Genomic DNA, 24,490 nt, shown 5'->3' on the forward strand with positions numbered 1-24,490 from the left:
ATGTAGAATTACTGATGCTAGCATTGGATGTGCTCATGGAAGCAGAACAACTTGTGTCGTCGACAGGTGCAGGTGTAGTACTGCTGGTAGTAGCAGTACGATCTGTAGAGCTGGTATGTGTCTCTCTGGACGCGGGCCTTAGTTTCTTTTAACCCTTTTATCAATTTTCGCTCAAACAGAATTTGTAGCAGCTACATACGGACCGTTAGTAGAATTCCCGCGAGAGAGTAACGGTTAATCTGATTGGATGTTCATTATTTGACTAGGCTACCTGTATTTGACATTGTGTTGTTATTTTGCTGAACACTAGATGGTTTAATTTTATTACCGGCAGTGAAACAAGGCTACTCAGGCGAGCAAAAAACACCACCCAAATGTATAGCCCGTTGGAAAATATAAATTTACTTTATATTATTACATTTGTTTTGAGAGTGTTTGAAAATGTGAAGCCAAGGGGAAAAAAAAATATATATCTATATTTTTTATGTGAATCACAATTTTATTTGGCGCACCCCCGATGGCATTGCGCTTATCCCAGTTTGGGAATACCTGCTCTAGAGAATAGCTGAGGAAATGAGCCTGGGATGAAAAGATGCAACATCAAAAGGAGACAGTGAGACAATTGTAACACACAATCTTTTCTCTCTGTAGTCACAACCGTGTTAGGGAGTTGAGTTCTCATCCTATATCTTTCTATTTGAATTCAGATAAAGTCCGCTGCCTGTAGAACTCTCCCCTCTAAGGAACACTTGTGAAAGAGCACTGTTATTGTGGCGAACATAGGAGACACAGAAGGAGAACAGATTGACTTATCTCTTGTCTGGACTGCTGAAGGTTGGCCCAAGGTTGTGAGAGCGAGCTTGTGGCAAATTCTTAACTGTCACAGTCAGACATACTCCAACAGTCATTGAAGTGGCTTTGGATCAGGATGTAGCCTATGGAAGCCCTGAGTTTGTGTTATCTTTGTTGTTTGAAAGGCTGCTCCTAGTACTTCCCTTCCTCCAGGGGAGTGGGCAACATTTCCTGGGCAGATATCAGTACAGTAAAGTATGTCTTTCCCACTGGAATTTATCCCTCTGTAGTTTTTAGTTACACAATCAGGCCCCCCCCCCCCCCTGTCTTTCACATCTGGATGCAGTGTTTTTGAGACCCACTTGTGAGTTTGTGCCTCCACCAATGCTTTCAGACACCACCATCCGGATGAGGGATAACAGAACGATCCCAGAGTCTCTCTGAAATACAATATAACCAAGCAGCCAGGGAAAGGAGATGAGAGTGTGGAAACAGCCTAAAGCTCCTGGCCTAATCCCTCCCTAAGCCACCTGACAATGTGCACTAAGTGCAGCTGTGCATTAGGTGGACAGGAGGATCGGGGTACTGACGCTCTTAGCAGTTAGCGCTAGCATGAGTGTGGGGTATGGCTGGGCTTGTGTGTGTGCTCCAGGCCCCCTCACCTGCCAGGGCCTGGGCCAGTGTGGAGAGCCATGGATAGGTTGAGGATGGGAAAGCAAGAGAGGCCCTGGCCTCCATGCGGGTGATGGGCGTCACTCAGCGGAGTGATGTGGACTGAGCCATGAACACGGCACACCCCATCCGCAGGGATTAGCCTGAACGCTAGTAGTGAGTGGAGCTCAGGGCTGGATTAGAGGTGTGATTCACCTGGCCCACACACGCACATAGAGACTAGCACTACCAACTCCGCCACCCCTTTTTGAGTAATAGAACCCCCGAAGTTCGAATAGTACTTTCATCACTTTTAAATTCCTCAGATTCAGACTAAACATTTGTGTCCAGTTTCCCTGTTTTGTTTGGCGCAGTAGTATTCAAGATCATTTGAAGGAAAATGTATGAAGTGCATCGTATAGAAAAACACATATACCTATACTATATAACTTCCAAGAGATATATTTGAAATGAAAACAGCTAAGATTAATGGTTTTTGTTTTTCAGACCTGTGGTTGGTGCCGGCTGTATCCTTTTGACTGCCGATGTGCTTGGTCATGAGTCACTGGTTACACTGTATATTGTCAGAGTGAGTTGGCCCTAATGTTGAAGGCAAAAGGTGTGAATTGCAGTTCAACTGGTGACCCCTTCTTCCTAGAGTGGGATCACCTGTCTATCAATGCCTCTTATGCTCAGGTTCTCAGTTGTCTATCTCTAGTTAAAGTAGATGTGACAAGGTTCCTCTGAGAGCATTTGTGTAGTGTTCTGTTTTCCTGAACATGGTGCTATGAAGATGTGGCCATGGAGTGTGCTGGCTTCCTGACAGGCATTGGCCTGGACACCACATTCATGATGTGCAGCATCCCCCTCAGGGGGTTCGATCAGGTACTGCACTTATCACAATTTAAAAAATTTCAAAATTGATTTGACACTAATTTAATTAATTTCTTATTTCTCTATACTGTATTGTGTTTATACTGTAACTCAATTTTTTTTGTTTTATTTTATTTAACCTTTTATTTAACTAGGCAAGTCAGTTAACAACAAATTCTTATTTACAATGCCGGCCAAATCCGGGCGACGCTGGGCCAATTGTGCGCCTCCCTATTGGCCTCCCAATCTCGGCCGGTTGTGATACAGCCTGGAATCGAACTAGGGGCTGTAGTGACGCCTCTAGCACTGAGATGCGGTACCTTAGACCGCTGCGCCACTCAGGAGCCCATTGATTCATTGTGTACTGGTGATATTGGGACTTTTCTTGTACAAGTTAAGTTTGGAATAATAGTTTTCCCAAGTTAAGTGCTGGAAAGGTGACTGAGCTGTCAAAAACCTGAATTTCTCCCCTCTTGTCTTGTGTGTGCTGCAGCAAATGGCAGGGCTGGTGACTGACTACATGGAGGCCTATAGCACCAAGTTCTCCCGGAGGAGTGTCCCCAAGAGACTGGACAAGCTGTCCTCTGGGGCGCTGCAGGTGACTTGGACAGACAAACATACAGTACCAACAGGACACCTTTGACTCTGTGCTGTGGGCCGTAGGTGAGTGTGTCGGGGAAGGAAGAGAATTGTCCCACAAATTACTACAGTAATACCCTAATGTTTGGAATAATTTACTACTATTTTAGTAGTAGCTGCAATCACGTGTGTTGAGTATGCCACATAACATACAATAAGCTTTGCAAAGACGTATTGGTTAAATCACTAGTCCCCCTTCCCTTTCCAGACATTTGTTTTATTGTCATCTACAAAAGAGTGCAGTGTCAGCAGACGGTGTATCAAGCCTAAAAACAAGGTAATAAAGGGTGAATGATGGAGTCACCAGGGGAAGTGTTAATCACCCAGCCGAGTGCTGGGTCCGGGTCCTGGGCCTGGCTGGGGCAGGGGCAGGATGCAACCAGGCACGGGTCACTGCATTCCCTCCTTTGTTCTCTCGCTCTGCTCTGGGCTTTCCTGCCCGTCGTACCAGCCCTGCGGAAACCAGCTTGCCACGCCACCCAACTCTACCTCCTGCAGCATCTGCACTGCACAGACCTGTCTGTCTGCGGCTCTGTACCCACACCAGACCTCTTTCCCTAGTCCTTTTCTCTCTTTATCACACCATGTAATTTCTCTCATTCCGCCAACCAACACAATGGAGGGAACTTCTGCCCGGCAGACGTTTATTTGTGTTGAGATGGTCCCAAAGATGACGCGTTTCCGAAAGCCTGACTACACCCCTCCGCAGTGTGTGACTGTACAGTACCAGCCAGGACAGGCCAGGGCATCTCTCTCTGCCTGTGCGTGTGACAGGGAGCATGTGACATGTGGACCAGGATGTGGGTGATCTTTTGGGAGAGATTACGTTTTTCCCACCCTGGCAGGTTGCAGCTCTGAGAGCTGAGGTTCAAACAATGTGGAGGTCAAGGCACAGTGTCCAGTCTGTCGACTGCAGTCAAAATACCAAGACCTTGAGACTCACTGGGATTGGGAAATTGGCAGCAATAATAATATTTGTTATAGAGTTATATTTTGGTGGATGGACATCTTCCTCTGCACTCTCACCCAGTAGGGGGTAAAGCATGACCCAGTAGGGGTAAAGGATGACCCACTGTGTCTACTCTGGGCGGCAGGTAGCCTAACGATTAGAGCTATTGGGCCATTAACCAAAAGGTCGCGAGTTTTAATCCTGAGTCGACAAGGTGAAAAATGTTTCCATGTGCACTTGAGCAAGGTACTTAACCCGAATTGCTCCAGGGTTGCTGACGGCAATGGCAGACCATGGCCTTAACCCTAACTGCTCTAGGGTTGCCGACTGTAATGGCAGACCATGGCCTTAACCCTAACTGCTCTAGGGTTGCCGACTGTAATGGCAGACCATGGCCGGGCTCCCTTTCTCCGAGGGCGTCCCAGGAAGAGTTGGGATATGCAAAAAACACATTTCCAATAGGAGAAACATAAGCACCCACCAAAATTATGTAATCAAATCAAGCTCTATTTATACAGCACATTTCAGACATGGAATGCAACGCAATGTGCTTCATAGAAATAAAAGCTGAAATATTTTCTGCACAACAAACATGAGATAAAAAAAAACTAAAGAATAACACAAACTGAACAACTAACTATGGAAAAGCAAAGCTAAACAGATGTTTTAAGATCTCTGTTTAAATATGTTCACAGTTTCAGCCCCCCTCAGGTTTTCTGGAAGGCTATTCCAGAGGCTTGGGTTATAATAATTAAAGGCTGCCTCTTGGTCCTAGGCTTTGTAATAGTGAAAAAGACACTTGCTACAGGACCTGAGGGACCTATTGGGTACATGTATTGGGGTGCACATACAGTGCCTTGCGAAAGTATTCTGCCCCCTTGAACTTTGCGACCTTTTGCCACATTTCAGGCTTCAAACATAAAGATATAAAGCTGTATTTTTTTGTGAAGAATCAACAACAAGTGGGACACAATCATGAAGTGGAACGACATTTATTGGATATTTCAAACTTTTTTAACAAATCAAAAACTGAAAAATTGGGCGTGCAAAATTATTCAGCCCCTTTACTTTCAGTGCAGCAAACTCTCTCCAGAAGTTCAGTGAGGATCTCTGAATGATCCAATGTTGACCTAAATGACTAATGATGATAAATACAATCCACCTGTGTGTAATCAAGTCTCCGTATAAATGCACCTGCACTGTGATAGTCTCAGAGGTCCGTTAAAAGCGCAGAGAGCATCATGAAGAACAAGGAACACACCAGGCAGGTCCGAGATACTGTTGTGAAGAAGTTTAAAGCCGGATTTGGATACAAAAAGATTTCCCAAGCTTTAAACATCCCAAGGAGCACTGTGCAAGCGATAATATTGAAATGGAAGGAGCATCAGACCACTGCAAATCTACCAAGACCTGGCCGTCCAGGTCTTGGTAAACTTTCAGCTCATACAAGGAGAAGACTGATCAGAGATGCAGCCAAGAGGCCCATGATCACTCTGGATGAACTGCAGAGATCTACAGCTGAGGTGGGAGACTCTGTCCATAGGACAACAATCAGTCGTATATTGCACAAATCTGGCCTTTATGGAAGAGTGGCAAGAAGAAAGCCATTTCTTAAAGATATCCATAAAAAGTGTTGTTTAAAGTTTGCCACAAGCCACCTGGGAGACACACCAAACATGTGGAAGAAGGTGCTCTGGTCAGATGAAACCAAAATTGAACTTTTTGGCAACAATGCAAAACGTTATGTTTGGCGTAAAAGCAACACAGCTCATCACCCTGAACACACCATCCCCACTGTCAAACATGGTGGTGGCAGCATCATGGTTTGGGCCTGCTTTTCTTCAGCAGGGACAGGGAAGATGGTTAAAATTGATGGGAAGATGGATGGAGCCAAATACAGGACCATTCTGGAAGAAAACCTGATGGAGTCTGCAAAAGACCTGAGACTGGGACGGAGATTTGTCTTCCAACAAGACAATGATCCAAAACATAAAGCAAAATCTACAATGGAATGGTTGAAAAATAAACATATCCAGGTGTTAGAATGGCCAAGTCAAAGTCCAGACCTGAATCCAATCGAGAATCTGTGGAAAGAACTGAAAACTGCTGTTCACAAATGCTCTCCATCCAACCTCACTGAGCTCGAGCTGTTTTGCAAGGAGGAATGGGAAAAAATGTCAGTCTCTCGATGTGCAAAACTGATAGAGACATACCCCAAGCGACTTACAGCTGTAATCGCAGCAAAAGGTGGCGCTACAAAGTATTAACTTAAGGGGGCTGAATAATTTTGCACGCCCAATTTTTCAGTTTTTGATTTGTTAAAAAAGTTTGAAATATCCAATAAATGTCATTCCACTTCATGATTGTGTCCCACTTGTTGTTGATTCTTCACAAAAAAATACAGTTTTATATCTTTATGTTTGAAGCCTGAAATGTGGCAAAAGGTCGCAAAGTTCAAGGGGGCCGAATACTTTCGCAAGGCACTGTATGTGGATTGATTTAAAAACCAATAGAAAAGTCTTTAAATGAATTCTAAAACTAACATGCAGCCAGTGGAGAGACCTTAAAACCGGTGTAATGTCTGGTCTTGGTCAGTATGAATGCTGCAGCATTCTGTATGTTTTGCAGTTGACCAATGGCTTTCTTGGGAAGACCAGACAGGAGAGCATTACAGTAGTCAAGCCTGCTTGTAATAAAGCATGGGTAGTCTCTCTGTATCATCCTGAGAGAGATGCCTGCACCTTGGTAGTGTTGTTTTATCTTTATTGCCCGTCATTTAAAATGTGCAGCCTAGATTTTCTCTGTGCTTTGGCTCCAACAATGAGTACCTCAGTCTTGTCTTGATTTAGCTGGAGGAAGTTGTGAGCCATCCAAGTATTTAAATCACTGATATAGTCTAATAATTGATCAGTGAAGCTAAAATTCTCTGGTGACATGTAAAGCTGTGTATCATCTGCATAGCAGTGAACATCAATGCTCTGCTTTCTGATAACTTTGCCAGAGGGTAACATACATTGCTCCAAAAAATAAAGGGAACAGTAAAATAACACATCCTAGATCTGAATGAAATATTCTTATTAAATACTTTTTTTCTTTACCTAGGTTGAATGTGCTGACAACAAAATCACACATTATCAATGGAAATCAAATTTATCAACCCATGGAGGTCTGGATTTGGAGTCACACTCAAAATTAAAGTGGAAAACCACACTACAGGCTGATCCAACTTTGAACTTCGTGCCTGTATGACCCCCCTACAACGCCTGGGCATGCCCCTGATGAGGTGGCGGATGGTCTCCTGAGGGATCTCCTCCCAGAACTGGACTAAAGCATCCGCCAACTCCTGGAAAGTCTGTGGTGCATCGTAGCATTGGTGGATGGAGCGAGACATGATGTCCCAGATGTGCTCAATTGGATTCAGGTCTGGGGAACGGGCGGGCCAGTCCATAGCATCAATGCCTTCCTCTTGCAGGAACTGCTGACACACTCCAGCCACATGAGGTCTAGCATTGTCTTGCATTAGGAGGAACCCAGGGCCAACCGCACCAGCATATGGTCTCACAAGGGGTCTGAGGATCTCATCTCGGTACCAAATATGGTAGTCAGGCTACCTCTGGTGAGCACATGGAAGGCTGTGCGGCCCCCCAAAGAAATGCCACCCCACACCATGACTGACCCACCGCCAAACCGGTCATGCTGGAGGATGTTGCAGGCAGCAGAACGTTCTCCACGGCGTCTCCAGACTGTCACGTCTGTCACATGTGCTCAGTGTGAACCTGCTTTCATCTGTGAAGAGCACAGGGCGCCAGTGGCGAATTTGCCAATCTTAGTGTTCTCTGGCAAATGCCAAACGTCCTGCACGGTGTTGGGCTGTAAGCACAACCCCCACCTGTGGACGTCGGGCCCTCATACCACCCTCATGGAGTCTGTTTCTGACCGTTTAAGCAGACACATGCACATTTGTGATCTGCTGGAGGTAATTTTGCAGGGCTCTGGCAGTGCTCCTCCTGCTCCTCCTTGCACAAAGGTGGAGGTAGCGGTCCTGCTGCTGGGTTGTTGCCCTCCTACAGCCTCCTCCACGTCTCCTGATGTACTGGCCTGTCTCCTGGTAGCGCCTCCATGCTCTGGACACTACGCTGACAAACACAGCAAACCTTCTTGCCACAGCTCGCATTGATGTGCCATCCTGGATGAGCTGCACTACCTGAGCCACTTGTGTGGGTTGTAGATTCCGTCTCATGCTACCACTAGAGTGAAAGCACCGCCAGCATTCAAAAGTGACCAAAACATCAGCCAGGAAGCCTAGGAACTGAGAAGTGGTCTGTGGTCACCACCTGCAGAACCACTCCTTTATTGGGGGTGTCTTGCTAATTGCCTATAATTTCCACCTGTTGTCTATTCCATTTGCACAACAGCATGTGAAATTTATTGTCAATCAGTGTTGCTTCCTAAGTGGACAGTTTGATTTCACAGAAGTGTGATTGACTTGGAGTTACATTGTGTTGTTTAAGTGTTCCCTTTATTTTTTTGAGCAGTGTATATAAACTGAACAGTACCGGACGCAAAATCGAACCTTGTGAAACGCCACATGTGATATGTATTTGCTCTGAGTTAAGTTCACCAAGGGCGACAAACTCTCTTGACCGGTTAAATAGGCCCTAAACCAATGTAGAAGTGGACCGAAGAGGCCAACCCACCTCTTCAGTCTGTCCATAAGGAAATCATGGTCAATAATGCAGCACTTAAATCTAAGAGTACAAGGACAGAGAGCTGTTTGGTATCTGTGTTGGCTCTAAGATAATTTACCACTTTAACTAAGGCTGTCTCTGTGCTGTGGTGGGCACGAAAACCAGATTGGAATTTTTTTTTTAAACAGTTGGCACTTAACTTATTTAACGGTTTGAACACCATTTTTATTCCAGAATTCTGCTTAGGAATGGAAGGTTAGAGATTGGCTGAAAATTGCTAGGAGTTGAATAATCTAGATTACTTTTCTTCAGAATGTGTTTCACCATAAGTTTTTAGTGCAGAGGGGAAAGTGCCTGTGAACAGGGAGTGATTAACAATATCTTGCAGTTTTTCAGATTTTCAGATTTGGAATTAAAAACTGTTTTTAAGAAAATGTAGTTCTTATCTCTGAAATATGACAAAAACACGTATCACATTTAGGTGTGGAGGAAAGTTCACAGGTTTGCGGGGGTAGGATGTATCATGCCATCAATGGTCGAGAAGAGCACTCAAATTATTTAGGATTTAATAGTGATGCAGTTAGAAATTTGCCCGTCTGGCTTTTCTAATTGCCTTGTTATATATCCCAAGTTACTCTCTCAGAATATCAGAATCGACAATTACTCCACTTCTGCTCTGCCTTTCTGCAATTTCTCTGTAGTTTCCTCACTCATCCAAGGTTCTCTCTTTTGATTGTTTTTCAACTTTACTGGATCTATGGCATCAGTGGTTGCCTTTTAATTTGCTATTAAAGTTATCAACTAAATCATAAGAAGAAGACAGAATAGGTGGTGGAGTATTGTTCATACCCTCATTAAAATATGTAGCAACTTCAGAGGTAAGATGGTGTTTCTTAATAATGCATTCAGTATTACCCTGTGCTATGGGCAACAAGGTAGTAAAAAATACACAGTGGTGATCAGATAAAGTAACATCAACAATAGAGGACAAGTCAATAGGAAGACACTTGGTAATAACCAGGTTCAGAGTACGGCTGCGGTTATGGTTGCACCCAGTAACATGTTGGATAAAGTCCATAGAGCTCAAAAGATTCATACATTCAATGACCTTGGAGTCAGTCTCTTTGTCAACATGAATATAACAATTATTATTATTGGTTCTAAGAGGAATATAACTTTTTTTTTAAACGTCTGATTACAACCTTACATTACTACCTTACAGTGTAGGCTACAGTCTGTGGGCTTTACCCTGGTGTTCTCATGCAGGTCAGTGAGTACATCCTCTCGTTTGAAGTGTGGCTGTCTGACTGTGGGAGTTATGAGTGGGCCTCTCTCCACTTCCCCAATGTGCCCTTTACACTACAGGTCAGACTGGGTCTGTGCCCTCCTCAGTGGAGCTATAAAAGACCGTGGGTATGTCATGATTCTCCACCCTTTTCTCAGTGTGCACTTGCATTCTTCCCGTCATGGATTTAACAATGGTGGAAACTAGTGATGCACCAATTACATTTTTAGCCGATATCCGATATTTTCCTTTCCAAAAAAACGATACCGATAACTGATATTTAAAAAGTTTGCGGCCTTAAGCATTCTAGTACAGTTAACACACAAAAACATGGACGCAGCGGTTTAAGCCACTGCATTTCAGTGCAAGAGGCGTCTCTACAGTCCCTGGTTCGAATCCAGGCTGAATCACATCCGGCTGTGATTGGGAGTCCCATAGGGCAGCGCACAATTGGCCCCGCGTTGTTAACTGACTTGCCTAGTTAAATAAAGGTTACACACACACACCATACTGACCAAAAAGTTATTTTGTTGGCTTTACGTGTGTCCCCATTACCAGTAAAACCTAATCAAAAACCTATTTCTTTCACTTACTTGCAGTTTCGTTGTTCTTTTGTTCAGTCGTTTCATTCTCAACCAGGATTCTCATACTATGGAACGCCGTTTGGGTCTTTGCATGTCAAATAACACTATTTGACGTGTCAAATTAGCTTGTTGACCAATCAGGACCTGAATATGACTGCACATCACAATAATTTAACGCGTTCATAAAAATGTTTACGTAGTTATTACACATTGATTACACGATCACTCGTATTTCACAACTATTCATCGATACGCATGCTATGGTGCTGGTAAAGTTGTCTCGCGCACCTACAGTGCTTGTCAGAAAAGAAAGCTAGCTAGCTCATGGATGCAAACAATGTTCTTCCCCAAAACATAGCAAAACGTCAATCTGTTTCAGTAGCTATAGTTAGCTAACTATATATCTAGGTATCGTCATCTAAAATAACCCTCATTTATAACACAGTTCTTATTTGATTTATGGTGGTCGGACCCATCTATGTGAAGCTAGCCACAGTAAGGATTAGCCACAATAGTAGACTTTGCAGTGCAATCTGTTGAAATCACACTGGATGTATTCTACTTTAGAATTGCATACTTATTTCACTGTACAGCCTTACCAATGGATTGTGGATCAATGACATGGGGTATCAGTTTACTGAGTGACACCCAGACATCATTAGTGTCGTAGCTCTTGTTGCGTGACTCTGAGACAACTGTGAATTGAGCCACTATTGTCAACCTATGTGTATTGAACACTATTCCAGAGAAAAAACAATATTGCGTGGATGTTTTGTAGTCTGATAACTCTGAGGAGGACGTTGGGAAAATATATTGTGGTATTTAGTAGACTGGTACCCCATGTTCACTGACCACCAATCCTTAGGTAAAGCTGTACAGTGCAATATGAATGTCAATACACACAATAGGCTGACTGGGGAGGTGATTTCACAGTCACAGCCTCGCCATAAGAGCTACAGCGCTAATATTTGCCTAAACTCTACAATCGTGTTCTGTGGGTGTCACCGAGTAGACTGATACCCAATTGTATTGCTTTACATTCCAACCTTGTTTAACATTATCTAGTCTAAATATGGCATGATTCCACCAATTGTAACCTCCTGCATCGTTGTCAGAGGTACTTTTATTTTGAAGGCAAACCACAAAGTCCACTATTGTGCCTAATCTTTATTGTGCCTAGCATCACAACACATCCCGGTCTGGTCGAGCCTCACTAGCCAGCTGAAGCTAGCTGGCTGCTTATAATGTTAGCTTTGGGCAACAGGGTTAAGCAGCTGGCTAGCTATTTATTTTCATGAACTGAAGTTTACCTGGCTAATACTTACTCACAAGGATTCCTAAATTATTACTAAGAATAATGAAAATGACTGCAGTTTCTACTGGTAATTATTTTCAGGCTGGTTGTATTGGTGCTAGCTAGGTACCAAGTTAAAGCTAGCTAGCTACCCCAGAAGTTGCGGTCGAACAAATTATGCTTTATTACCTACGCTGTATTGTAAACCCATCGTTCGTGGCTGGAGTTTGCAGACTTTTTTGTACAGCTTTGACAGTGCTACTGACAGTAGTGGTGGCACTTGCACTTGCAAATTCAGAACACACAACATTCTATAATAGAACTGTGTTATTTAACGCGTCAAATAGTGTTTGACATGTATCTTCTTTTACATGCAAAGACCCAAATGGTGTTCCATAGCATGTCGTGAAGCTAATAACAGTGATGCTAATACTGTGTAACTCCGGTAGGGCAACGTGTACCGGTGCTCGACCATATGGCGCAAGCCAACATCACCCACGACAGAGAACTGTTGATTGTCAAGGGCAACGAATTCCATTATCTTGGTGTTAATGGATTTCGCCTTTGAGTTTTCTCGCAGAAATGTTGATTGCTCGATTCACACAGCAGACATTGTGGGCTTGGTTAGGAATGCTGTGTTGCACGTGTAGTGCAAAGTCTTACGTGGCTTCATTACAACATGTACCTACGTTATATAGGTATGCACATCAGCTTTGACATCTGTTTTGCATATCGCCGTTAAACTAGACATCTGGCCGATACCGATGTTGGCATTTTTTTAACTAATATCGTCCGATTCTGATATGTTCACCAATATATTGTGCATCCCTAGTGGAGACTCCCTTTAACCAATGATTACACTTGCATTGATTCATGCTTTTAAATCAACTGATGCAAGTGCAAACTTTAGGGAAAGGGTGGAGAATCAGGACTCAGACAGTGAGCTTCTCTGAGGGAGGGATTCGTGGCTGTTGGTGGGACTGCCTGTTCCAGTCCTCTAGCTAGTCCTCTAGCTATAGTTAGGCTACATCCTTCTCCATGCACAGCTTCCACAGCCTGACCTTCCTCAGGGCTGCACCTAGGCCAATTGGCCAATAGCACAGATGCGGAAACAGCCTATTTCCTCTAGGTGTACCATGTTACTTTTCTCTCCTACGAATGTCTGTTGTCCCCAACACCTTTTCTTTCTCAAATTTTGAGGGACACAGAAAGAGGTTGAAGACTGTGTGAGGGTGTCAGGGGTTGGTATATGCCTCCATGGGAACTGAAGTGCCAAGATGTGAAGCCTCGGAGTCTCCCCACACTCTGACAAACAGAAAAGTATATCTGAGGCAAAGTACAGAATCTCATTCAATCATATCTCTTATTCTCATTTTAGGCCTTTGAACATAATGCCTTCTCAGAAACCCCTTTTTCTAGACAAAATAATATATTTCCCAAAAAGTCATTCTTTCTGACTTCCTTCTCTTGTCTTTGTTCACTTGATTGATTTGCTAAACCACCATGTACAGTAGTTGGTCTCATTTCAAGTCGTGCCAGAAAGCTTGTTGTGGCTAATTAGCTGGTTGGTCTTGAGATTTCCTCTGTGTGCCACAATAGTCTTTGTTCAGTGTGGTCCTATCAGGCCTGCCTGTCATTGGCTCTCATTGCCCATTATGTGTGGCTCCACACTCACTGAAGGCTCTTATCAGGAGAACCTCTGTTGTTCTGTCTCACCACACAATGGATCAGTGGCGCTCCAACAGTCTCCAATCATAGACAGAGAAACCTAGAAACGCAGGAAATGCCAGACTAGAGTGGCTCTTGTAGTCTAGTCTATACATAGAGAGAGCAGAGCACTAGTCTAGGATAGCCCACCTGACTCCAGTTTCTGTGGTGGTTGGTAGAACTGGGCTGTGATTTGGTAGAACTGTGCTGTGATAGCAAAGTGGGGCTAGATCTCCTAAGAACAACTTTTTTTTGTAAATACAACTTGCTATAGTGTCTAACTATGCACTGTCTATTAGCCAGGTATGCATGCAGTGTACAATCCCCTGGTATACATTTACATTTGTTTAATACTTTGAGAAAGGCAGCCATGACAGGGAGAGATCCCTGTGTTAGACCTACTCTGTGTAGTTGAACACTGGTGACTGCATGGTCCTGCTTGACTAGCCTAGTGCAGCTCTTCCAGCTCTTCCAAACAGCTACTATGAGCCTTACTGCCTGTCTCTGAGCCTTACTGCTTGGGGGCGGTTGTCCGATAGCATCTATGTGGGTACCTCTGGGCACTACCGGGGAGGAGTTGGGGAAGTTATTTTGTTACCCAGGCAGGGAATGAGAAGGTGAGGCAGTGAGGGGGAAGTGGAGGGAGGTAGAGAGAGCCTCGACCGGGGCCCAGCCTGGTGGCAGGGGTGCTTGGTGCTCCCCGTCACCATAGAGACGGACGGCAAGATGGGCGAGCATCGACAGCATCAGTCAACTGTCCTGCAGGAAATGGGAGAAATGACACCCAGGGATCCTCCCTATCCCCCGCCTGCTCATTATTCACTCCCCGCCAAAAGACAAGCCACTCTCCCCCTCTCCTAGCTGTTCATGTGTTTTCTTTTCTAATTCCTGGATAAGATCTCTCTCTCTGTTGGATGAAGAGTAGCAGGACCTGCCTTAAACGTAAACCCGCTAGCGTGCCAACTGAATGGTATGTGTTATGAACACTGAGCAGTCAGAGTTTTTCTAAGAATCCAAGATTCTTGTACCCTCCCCTCTTTATCAATGTGTAATATAATATTAAGTGTCTGACTGTGTTTTCCTCTGCTTGACCATAGGCAGAGCTCCTGAAACCAAATCTCTCAACCTGGAGAAAGTTGGCGTCAAGCTCAGCAAGGAGTCTGGGAAAATAATTGTGGCTGCCGACGAATCCATATCCGTGCCGAACATCTTCGCTTTTGTTGTTATCGGTGAGGTAGGTGTTGATCACGTCCGTCATCCTAACAGTATACTCACCCAGCCTTACAATGCCAACATGAACCTCTTCCAGAATGTATGGACATCTGAAATAAAACCTACAGTTGCCCAAATAAGCCTACCAAGGTGACACTGTAGGAAAGAAACCTACGGTGTGCAAGAAGTTGAAGTGGTACTGTAGTTCACTCTTCAATCCCAAATGAATGCGCTAGATGGGCACCATATCATTTTAGATGTTGCTTGTTTTTAAATTTGAGATTTAGTCATGAAGCTGGATCTAAACAACAGATTTGTTGTGCATCTGTAACTTTATTCATTATTCACGATTCATTCAAGATTATCCACATTAATGTAGAAGTGATTAGAAATATATTCCTAAAATAAGTGACTCAACAATGACACAATACATTATTTACCATTCATTTCTATTGGGCACAAAATAATCTGAAACACAACCAAAACAAACAGAAAACGCATCCAACAAGTTTGTAGAGTCACAACCTTGATGTAATCTTTGTGTGCTTGGAGTATGGGACCATGTTTCACTGTCCCAATACTTTTGGCGCTCACTGCAGCTGGATCTACACAACAGAGATCTCCTTTCTAACTACTGTACTGCTGTATCACAATACTCTGTCTACTTGTATTAAATGTCAGTCCTGTCTTTTCATTTGGCCAGCTATGGGTTTCCTAACTAAAACAGGCCTCTCCAGACTGTTAGTTTGACACAGAGAGTCACTTTTAGTCCTGATGCCTGTCATCTTTTCACATACTGGGAGAATTTTTAAAAGGGGGTGGATTGATATTAATTCGATATGTCCAAACGGAGCACCTTTTTTTGTTGATGTTGAAGAGCACTTGGCACTGCCAAGAAACGCATATCTATGACGCAGATTGGGATGGTGTGTAAACACAGGTACTCAAATATCACCACACACATTCAGACAAACTCACGAACACACACGCTCACCTCCAGTGCCAGAGGAGCTGTCTTGGACAACAGGATGTGCAACAGTGGTGGTAATCAAACAGGTTGCTGATGACTTAAGTTATGCTTTCAGAGAGGATTCACCCTGCAGCTCTGCAGTTTTCTGTGTTGTTAGAGTATTTCAGTGTTTTTCTAGAGGACATTTATCTGGCATAAATCCAGACCCACAGTTTGCAATTCAAATAGCATCCTATTCCCTATATAGTGCACTACTTTTGACCAGAGCCCTATGGGAATAGAGTGCCATTTGGGACACAACCACAGCGGCAGGTAGCCTAGTGGTTAGAGCGTTGGACTAGTAAACATTGTTAATCGACCATCATTGAGAATAAGAATTTGTTCTTAACTGACTTGGTTGGTTAAATAAATAAAATGTTCCAATCCTTGTCAGTACATTACAGTTCAGTGAGAAGCAGCATGTTGTTAACAATCAGTTAGGTGGAGTGGGGAAGATTCTTGAGCGAATACAAAAGCTATGATTGCTTAGCACATTGAAAAACAATTTAGAAACCTTTAGTCAATGCCATTGTAATGATTGTGTGTTCAAGACTGTACTCTTTTATTCCGAATGCAATTCTGCAAGTTAACAAAATTCCACTTAGAACTTGCGCTATAAATCTGCACTTATTCTTGCCCTGCCCTGCCTATTCTTACCCTGCCTATTCTTACCCTGCCCTGCCTATTCTTACCCTGCCTATTCTTAACCTGCCCTGCCTATTCTTACCCTGCCCTGCCTATTCTTACCCTGCCCTGCCTATTCTTACCCTGCCCTGCCTATTCTTACCCTGCCCTGCCTATTCTTACCCTGCCTATTCTTACCCTGCCTATTCTTACCCTGCCTATTCTTACCCTGCCTATTCTTACCCTGCCTATTCTTACCCTGCCTATTCTTACCCTGCCCTGCCTATTCTTGCCCTGCCTATTCTTGCCCTGCCCTGCCTATTCTTGCCCTGCCCTGCCTATTCTTGCCCTGCCCTGCCTATTCTTGCCCTGCCTATTCTTGCCCTGCCTATTCTTACCCTGCCCTGCCTATTCTTGCCCTGCCCTGCCTATTCTTGCCCTGCCCTGCCTATTCTTACCCTGCCCTGCCTATTCTTACCCTGCCTATTCTTACCCTGCCCTGCCTATTCTTACCCTGCCTATTCTTACCCTGCCTATTCTTACCCTGCCTATTCTTACCCTGCCCTGCCTATTCTTACCCTGCCTATTCTTTCCCTGCCCTGCCTATTCTTACCCTGCCCTGCCTATTCTTGCCCTGCCTTTTCTTGCCCTGCCTATTCTTGCCCTGCCCTGCCTATTCTTACCCTGCCCTGCCTATTCTTGCCCTGCCCTGCCTATTCTTGCCCTGCCCTGCCTATTCTTACCCTGCCCCGCCTATTCTTACCCTGCCCCGCCTATTCTTACCCTGCCCCGCCTATTCTTACCCTGCCCCGCCTATTCTTACCCTGCCCCGCCTATTCTTACCCTGCCCCGCCTATTCTTACCCTGCCCCGCCTATTCTTACCCTGCCCCGCCTATTCTTACCCTGCCCCGCCTATTCTTACCCTGCCCCGCCTATTCTTACCCTGCCCCGCCTATTCTTACCCTGCCCCGCCTATTCTTGCCCCGCCCTGCCTATTCTTGCCCCGCCCTGCCTTTTCTGCCCCCGCCTATTCTTGCTCTGCCTATTCTTGCTCTGCCTATTCTTGCTCTGCCTATTCTTGCTCTGCCTATTCTTGCCCTGCCTATTTGCTTGTAAATATCCATTGCTATTTATTTTTCATTTATATGTGTTATGTTTTATGAAAAATGAATTGCCTCTCTGAGGACATTGTTTTCTGAGGCTGCAGGTCTGTCTACACAGTAGCTCACAGGCACATCTGTCCACTCTCTCTAAATAGCCGAAGGGCCTGTGTTAGGAAGGTGGACTCTGTGACTGTGTGACACAGCCTGCATACATTTAAGCGCATACAATATGCATGCATGTACACTGTCTATTTGACTGCTTCCCTCTCTCTCTGTCCTGTCACTCATTAGCGTTCTGTGTTCCCAGGGTTGTCCTAAGTTGACCCCCACCGCCGTTAAGGCAGGGAAGCTCCTCCAGACCAGACCAATGAGCTCATGAACTACGACAACATGAGTAGACATCCAACACGCACACACATACAGTACACACACACCATAGGCACACACACATATACAGTACACACACACACACCATAGACACACACACACACACCCACACATATACAGTACACACACACACCATAGACACACACACCCACACACACACACACACCGTAGGCACACACACCGTAGGCACACACACATATACAGTACGCACACACACATACAGTACACACACATACATAGTATATACACCATAGACACACACACACACACACACAGTACACACACCACACACACACCATAGACACAAACCACACACACGTACACGTACAGTACACACACCATACACACACACACAGTATACACACCATACACACACACACACCATAGACATACACATACATGCACACACACACACACACACATACAGCACACATGCACACACACCATAAACACACACATGCACACACACCATAGACACACAGTACACACACACACCATACACATACACACTTAGTACACACAGACAGTACACCTGATCTGTACCTCTCCACAACTTTTTCCCTGGCCTGTTTGGAGAGCTCCTTGGTCTTCATGGTGCCCCTTGCTTGGTGTTGTTGCAGACTCTGGGGCCTTTCAGAACAGGTGTGTGTATATATACTGAGATCATGTGACTGATCATGTGACACTTAGATTGCACACAAGTGGACTTAGTTAGCTAATTATGTGACTTCTGAAGGTAATTGGTTGCACCAGATCTTATTTAGGTGCTTCATAGCAAAGGGGGTGAATACATATGCACACACCAATTTTTCTTTTCACTTTACCAATTTGGACTGTTTTGTGTATGTGCATTTCATGAAATCCAACTAAAAATCCATTTAAATTACAGGTTGTAATGCAACAAAATAGGAAAAACACCAAGGGGAATGAATACTTTTGCAATGCACTGTACAGTACACGCCATAGACACACACATACAGTACACAGCATTTTTCCTTTTTCCCCAAACCCTAAACCTTAACTTTAATTGTAACCCTCACCTTAAACCCTAAGTCTAAAATAGCCCTTTTCCTTGTGGGGACCGGCAAAATGTCCCGAATTGTTTGAATGTTCCTTGTTTTATTATCCTTGTGAGGACTTCTGGTCCCCACAAGAATAGTAAAATCTAAAACACACACACATCCCATAGGCGCACACACACTACTCCCATGCTTTCCCCCATCTCTCCACAGCTTGTCTGTATGAGACCTTTTGAAGCGTTTGTTTTCAGTTTCTGTGGAGTGTGATTTTAATGCCTAGTTGTTTTCCCTGGATTATGCAGCCTGGTCTGACTCATATGGTTTAAATGGTACACACTGCACGTCTGCACCCTTTTCCAAATGTTCATTCCAAAACTATTCATAATGACAGACATAATGCTTAAATGCCAATTGTTTGGGTTCTTCGTCTCTGTTTCCTTTTTTTTGTGGTCTTTTGTAGCTTTGTTCTGTGACCACTTTATTGTGCTTATTGTTGATGTTGGAAGATACAGTAGGCGACGTGACAGGCCTGCAATATGGCTCTGCCTATCTATCCTGCTATAACTTTGTTTGTTGTATTTAGGGTTGCAAATGGTTGGAAACTTTTCGGAAATTTTCCATGGTAAGTTAAGCCCTGGAATTTGGGGGAATTTTGCTTAAATTCATCAGAAAAGTTAGCTTATTTTTACCTTTTTTATTTAACTAGGCAAGTCAGTTAAGAACAAATTCTTATTTTCAATGACGGCCTAGGAACAGTGGGTTAACTGCCTGTTCAGGGGTAGAATGACAGATTTGTACCTTGTCAGCTCAGGGATTTGAACTTGCAACCTTTCGGTTACTAGTCCAACGCTCTAACCACTAGGCTACTAGTGAACCTTTTTTTTGTGGGATACACATAAGGCAATTCTAGGTCTTGTGGCATATTTTGGTTAAACTATCCCCAATTCAATGGAATTGCAACTCTCTGCATGCACAGTGCATTCTTCCATCACATGTGCAGTGCACTCTTCCATCACATGTACAGCTGATTTTCAAGATCTTAAACACTATTGAGATGCTATTGAGCCCACACTACTACACTGTCTGAGCCAAAGACTATATGCTTTCTGGTAAGTTTTGATTACAATACTGGGTGGGGTGAATCTATTTTTATATGACATACATGATTGATACATACACATTCAAAGTGTGTTTAAATCATTTCAAACTTAACCATTTCTGCTAGTTAGTTTTTACTACCAGGTGTGTTCTAGCTTGCTTGAACCTGTTAACTGCGGAGTGTTAATTCACCTGTTTCCATACATGTTTAATTTTAAAACATGTATCTTACAAAGGAGTTGTTTAATCTAACTGCTTAACTATTTATCTGTACATGGAATTGTATTTATGAATTTTAAAACTATTTTTAAAATTTTCTTTACAGGAAAATGCCACGGGCACTATCAGATGTGTGGAGACATTTCGCTGCAGCTAATGTAGAAGGAAGATCTGTGTACATTTCCAAATACTGTGCCAAATCATATGTGAAGAATGCAGCAAAGATGCAGGATAATCTGGCCAAGTGCATAAAGTTCCCTCAGTGCTCACAAGCAACCTCTGACAAAAGTCCCTCTACTTCTATTCAAGGTGAATATTATGAATCCGACACCTCATCGATAGCAACAGCTCATGGTCCTCCTAGAATCAAAGTTTTTTTGGAGGAACGTAGTCAGATAAATGCTGATGAGTGTCTTGCTCGAGCTGTGAATGCAACTGGTTCACCTCTGATGCTCACAGGCAATATGTATTGGAAGAGATTTCTGAATGTTCTTCGCCCAGCATACACCCCTCCAACCTGACATGCTTTATCTTGTCATTTGCTTGATGAAGAGTTCAACAGAGCTCAAGTGAAGGTAAAGCAAATCATAGAGAAAGCAGACTGTGTTGCAATCATCTCTGATGGGTGGTTGAATGTTCGTGGGCAAGGAATAATTAACTACATCATCTCCACCCCTCAACCAGTATTCTACAAGAGCACAGACACACCGGTCTCTACATTACAGATGAGCTGAAGGCAGTCGTCAATGACCTTGGACCACAGAAGGTATTTGCACTGGTGACAGACCATGCTGCGAACATGAAGGCTGCTTGGTCTAAAGTGGAGGAGTCCTACCCTCACATTACACCCATTGGCTGTGCTGCTCATGCATTGAATCTGCTCCTCAAGGACATCATGGCACTGAAAAAAATGGATACACTCTACAAGAGAGCCAGGAAATGGTTAGGTATATGAGGGGTCATCAAGTTATAGCAGCAATCTACCTCACCAAGCAAAATGAGAAGAATAAGAGCACCACACTGAAGCTGCCCAGCAACACCCGTTAGGGTGGTGTTGTCATCATGTTTTACAGTCTCCTGGAGGGGAAGGAGTCTCTCCAAGCAATAGCCATATCAGTGTGCCGATACGGACAGCCCCATTAAGAGGTTCATCCTGGATGATTTATTTTGGGAGAGAGTGGTAAGCAGCCTGAAACTCCTGAAACCTATAGCAGTAGCCATTGCACAGATGGAGGGAGACAATGCCATCCTGTCTGATGTTCAGACTCTGCTTGCAGATGTAAGAGAAGAAATCCGTACTCCCCTGCCCACTTCATTGTTGCTCCAAGCAGAGGAAACTGCAGTTCTGAAATGCATCAAAAAGCGTGAAGACTTCTGCCTGAAGCCCATACACGCCACAGCGTACATGTTGGACCCCAAGTATGCTGGCAAGAGCATCCTGTCTGGTGCAGAGATCAACAAGGCCTATGGTGTCATCACTACCGTGTCTCGCCACCTTGGCCTGGATGAGGGCAAGGTTCTTGGCAGTCTGGCAAAGTATACTTCCAAGCAAGGGCTTTGGGATGGCAATGCAATATGGCAGTCGTACCAACATATCTCATCAGTCACCTGGTGGAAGGGACTTTGCGGATTTGAGTCTCTTTCCCCTGTTGACTCCCTCATCCTCCAAATCCCACCAACATCAGCCGCCTCAGAGCGCAACTGGTCCTTGTTTGGGAACACACACACCAAAGCACGCAACAGGCTGACCAATGCAAGGGTTGAAAAATTGGTGGCCGTCCGGGCCAATTTGAGGCTTTTTGAGGCTGACAACGAGCCATCCTCAACAAGGTTGGAAAGTGACTGTGAAGATGAGGCCTCAGTCTGATGTTCAAGAGGTGGACATTGAGGAGGTCCAGGGAGAAGACATGGAAGCCTGAGAGGCAGGCAGTCTAGAAACTAAAGCTTTGGTTATCATTTTACAGATGTATGTTGAAAATGTTTTTGGGAGATGTGATGGATCATTGGGGATCATTCAATATCCCCATTTGTTGTTCAGTGAAATCATCCCATGTGAAGAGTCAACTCATTTAAAGTTCAATTTTGTAACTAATTTTATTTTTTTCTATTGGAAGGATTTCATCATTTGCAATTGTCTACTTATGATAAGGTGAAATGTTTATGTTTGTCTCCATATGATATAGTAAATATATCCAATACAAAAAACATCTACATTTTAAATGGTATTAATATTTATTTGCATATTTCCGTTAATTCCCATATATTCCCATTAATTCCCACGGAAAGTTTCCACCTCTGAATATTCCCACAAATGTGCAACCCTAGTTGTATCTCTGTCAGTGTCTGTCTGTCAGGCTGCCACCCCACTGGAGCACTGCTCTGTGGGGCTGTCTATCCTCATGGGACGTGATGTAACAAGACTTTGTGTGCTCTCTGATCGATTGTGTCTGTAGGTTGCCACCACAGTGTTCACCCCTCTGGAGTATGGCTGTGTGGGCCTCTCAGAGGAGGAGGCTGAGAGCAGACATCCATCCATCCAGGACTCCATCGAGGTATAGTAAACCTAATTCTAAACCACTAACATGGTTGCTGGTATTCTATCTTGGCCCATGTTTTGGGTTTTAAGAAGATTTGAGAAAATTATGGTTTGTTGGGGAAGCTTTCAGTTCTTACAGGATTGTGAATGCAGATGTTCCTCTGTTTACTACTTTATACATGTATGCAAAGTCGTATGTGTTTCGCTCTGTGTGTGTGCAGTGTGCCAGCTGCTAACACCTGCACCTAGAGAGCCCCAGCTTGATGTAGAGTGATGCGTAGCTCCTGTGTGTGATTGACAGGTGAGCAGAGGGCCTGATTGAGGTGTGTATCAGGTGCTGACAGGCACTGTGTGATCTAAAGCACTGCAGCAGGAGAGGTGCACCATGGGTCCTGACAGCTGCCTGTGTGCATGGCCTGGCCTGCGACTTGTGTCGGCATGCACGCTGACTCAATATAAAACACAGCATGAAACCAGGATCTCAAATGCACCTTTTTTTTAAACAAGCGAAGAGTTGTGAAAGCATAGTATTGTAATACCATGTTCTAGTGAACGATCTATGAAGTAGGGCCTACCTCCTAACACAAGCAAGTATTGTAAAATTATTTTATGGACACAAACTCTGGTTTTACTTCGGTACTTCAATTTTTGACGGTAATTATGTTGTAACGTAACAATAAGTGATGGCTTAATAACATAAATGAATGATACTAGACTGTGTATCGTTGGTGGACTAATGGACATGATTCTCTCTGTGTCCAGGTGTACCATGCCTTCTACAAGCTTCTGGAGTTTACTGTGGCTGAGAGGTGCCAGCATGTGTTACATTAAGGTCAGGACAGCTCTGAGTAGCGTTGCAAAATTCCTCTAACTTTCCCAAAATGTCCCGGGATTCCAAATGACCTGCTTATTCCCTCCTGTTTATAGGAATTTTCCACCAGGATTCTTGGAGATCTGGAAAATCTGTGAATTTTGGGGAAGTTATGTGAATGTTGATACCTTACCTTAGATCATCCATCTGGCACACAATGGGTAGTCTATAGTGTAGTTTAATAGCTTTATTTTTCCTCTGGACTGTAGCCTGGAGGTTTGGTGTAACGTTGTTTCTTTCCCTGCCTCAGGTGGTGTGTGAGCGGGATGGAGGCCAGAGGATTCTGGGCCTGCACTTCACCAGTTCAAACGCTGGAGAGGTCACTCAGGGCTTCGCTATGGGCTTCCAGTAAGTCAACAACTCTGCTAGATGGACTTAGATAGGCACTCAGAATAGATGATAGTGTTCTGTTGTGGCAAGTTTTTAAGAAACTGCTAAAGTGCTTTTTAAAACATATTGGGTCTAATGTAAATGACTTAAACTAACATATGTTGGATCTGTAGATTAATGATTAAGTTAATAATAAATCTACACAAAATGAATGGACATTAGATGTCATGTAAGTTGTAGACAGTAAACAAATGTGACTATATAGGTGACAAGGTGAGCCTTATCATTACAGCAGCAGAGGGATACTAATAAGAGAAACTTAAAGATAGGAGAATGTGTGTTGCTCTCCGGACAGCTATATGAATGAGATAGATGTCTGTCTGTCTCTCCAGGTGTGGAGCCACCCTCACTCACCTGACAGAGACCGTAGTGATCCACCCCACCTGTGCCGAGGAGCTAACCAAAGTGAACGTCAGCAAGCGCTCAGGGCTGGACGCCACGGTTACCGGCTGCTGAAGTTAAGCACCCCCTTCTCTCAACACACTTGAGCACAAGGGAAGGAACCTCTTCATAGAGACAGGGAAAAAGTGACAGTGCTCTCCTAAATTCTACATAACTG

At 44.0% G+C, this 24,490-nt stretch overlaps 1 pseudogene across 1 annotated transcript; it reads left to right on the top strand.

The window, feature by feature from the left end:
• The first annotated feature begins 1,404 nt into the window (after positions 1-1,404).
• Positions 1,405-24,387, top strand: LOC110536239 (thioredoxin reductase 2, mitochondrial-like; annotated as a pseudogene). Its single transcript, XR_016484285.1, has 10 exons — positions 1,405-1,415; positions 1,951-1,970; positions 2,237-2,328; positions 2,810-2,979; positions 14,560-14,696; positions 17,719-17,801; positions 22,588-22,686; positions 23,433-23,502; positions 23,792-23,889; positions 24,264-24,387. The product of XR_016484285.1 is annotated as a thioredoxin reductase 2, mitochondrial-like (transcript).
• The last annotated feature ends 103 nt before the right edge of the window (positions 24,388-24,490 follow it).

The sequence above is a fragment of the Oncorhynchus mykiss genome, chromosome 11, assembly GCF_057628025.1.
Source record: "Oncorhynchus mykiss isolate SJ-2025 chromosome 11, ASM5762802v1, whole genome shotgun sequence".
Classification (NCBI taxonomy): Eukaryota; Metazoa; Chordata; class Actinopteri; order Salmoniformes; family Salmonidae; genus Oncorhynchus; species Oncorhynchus mykiss.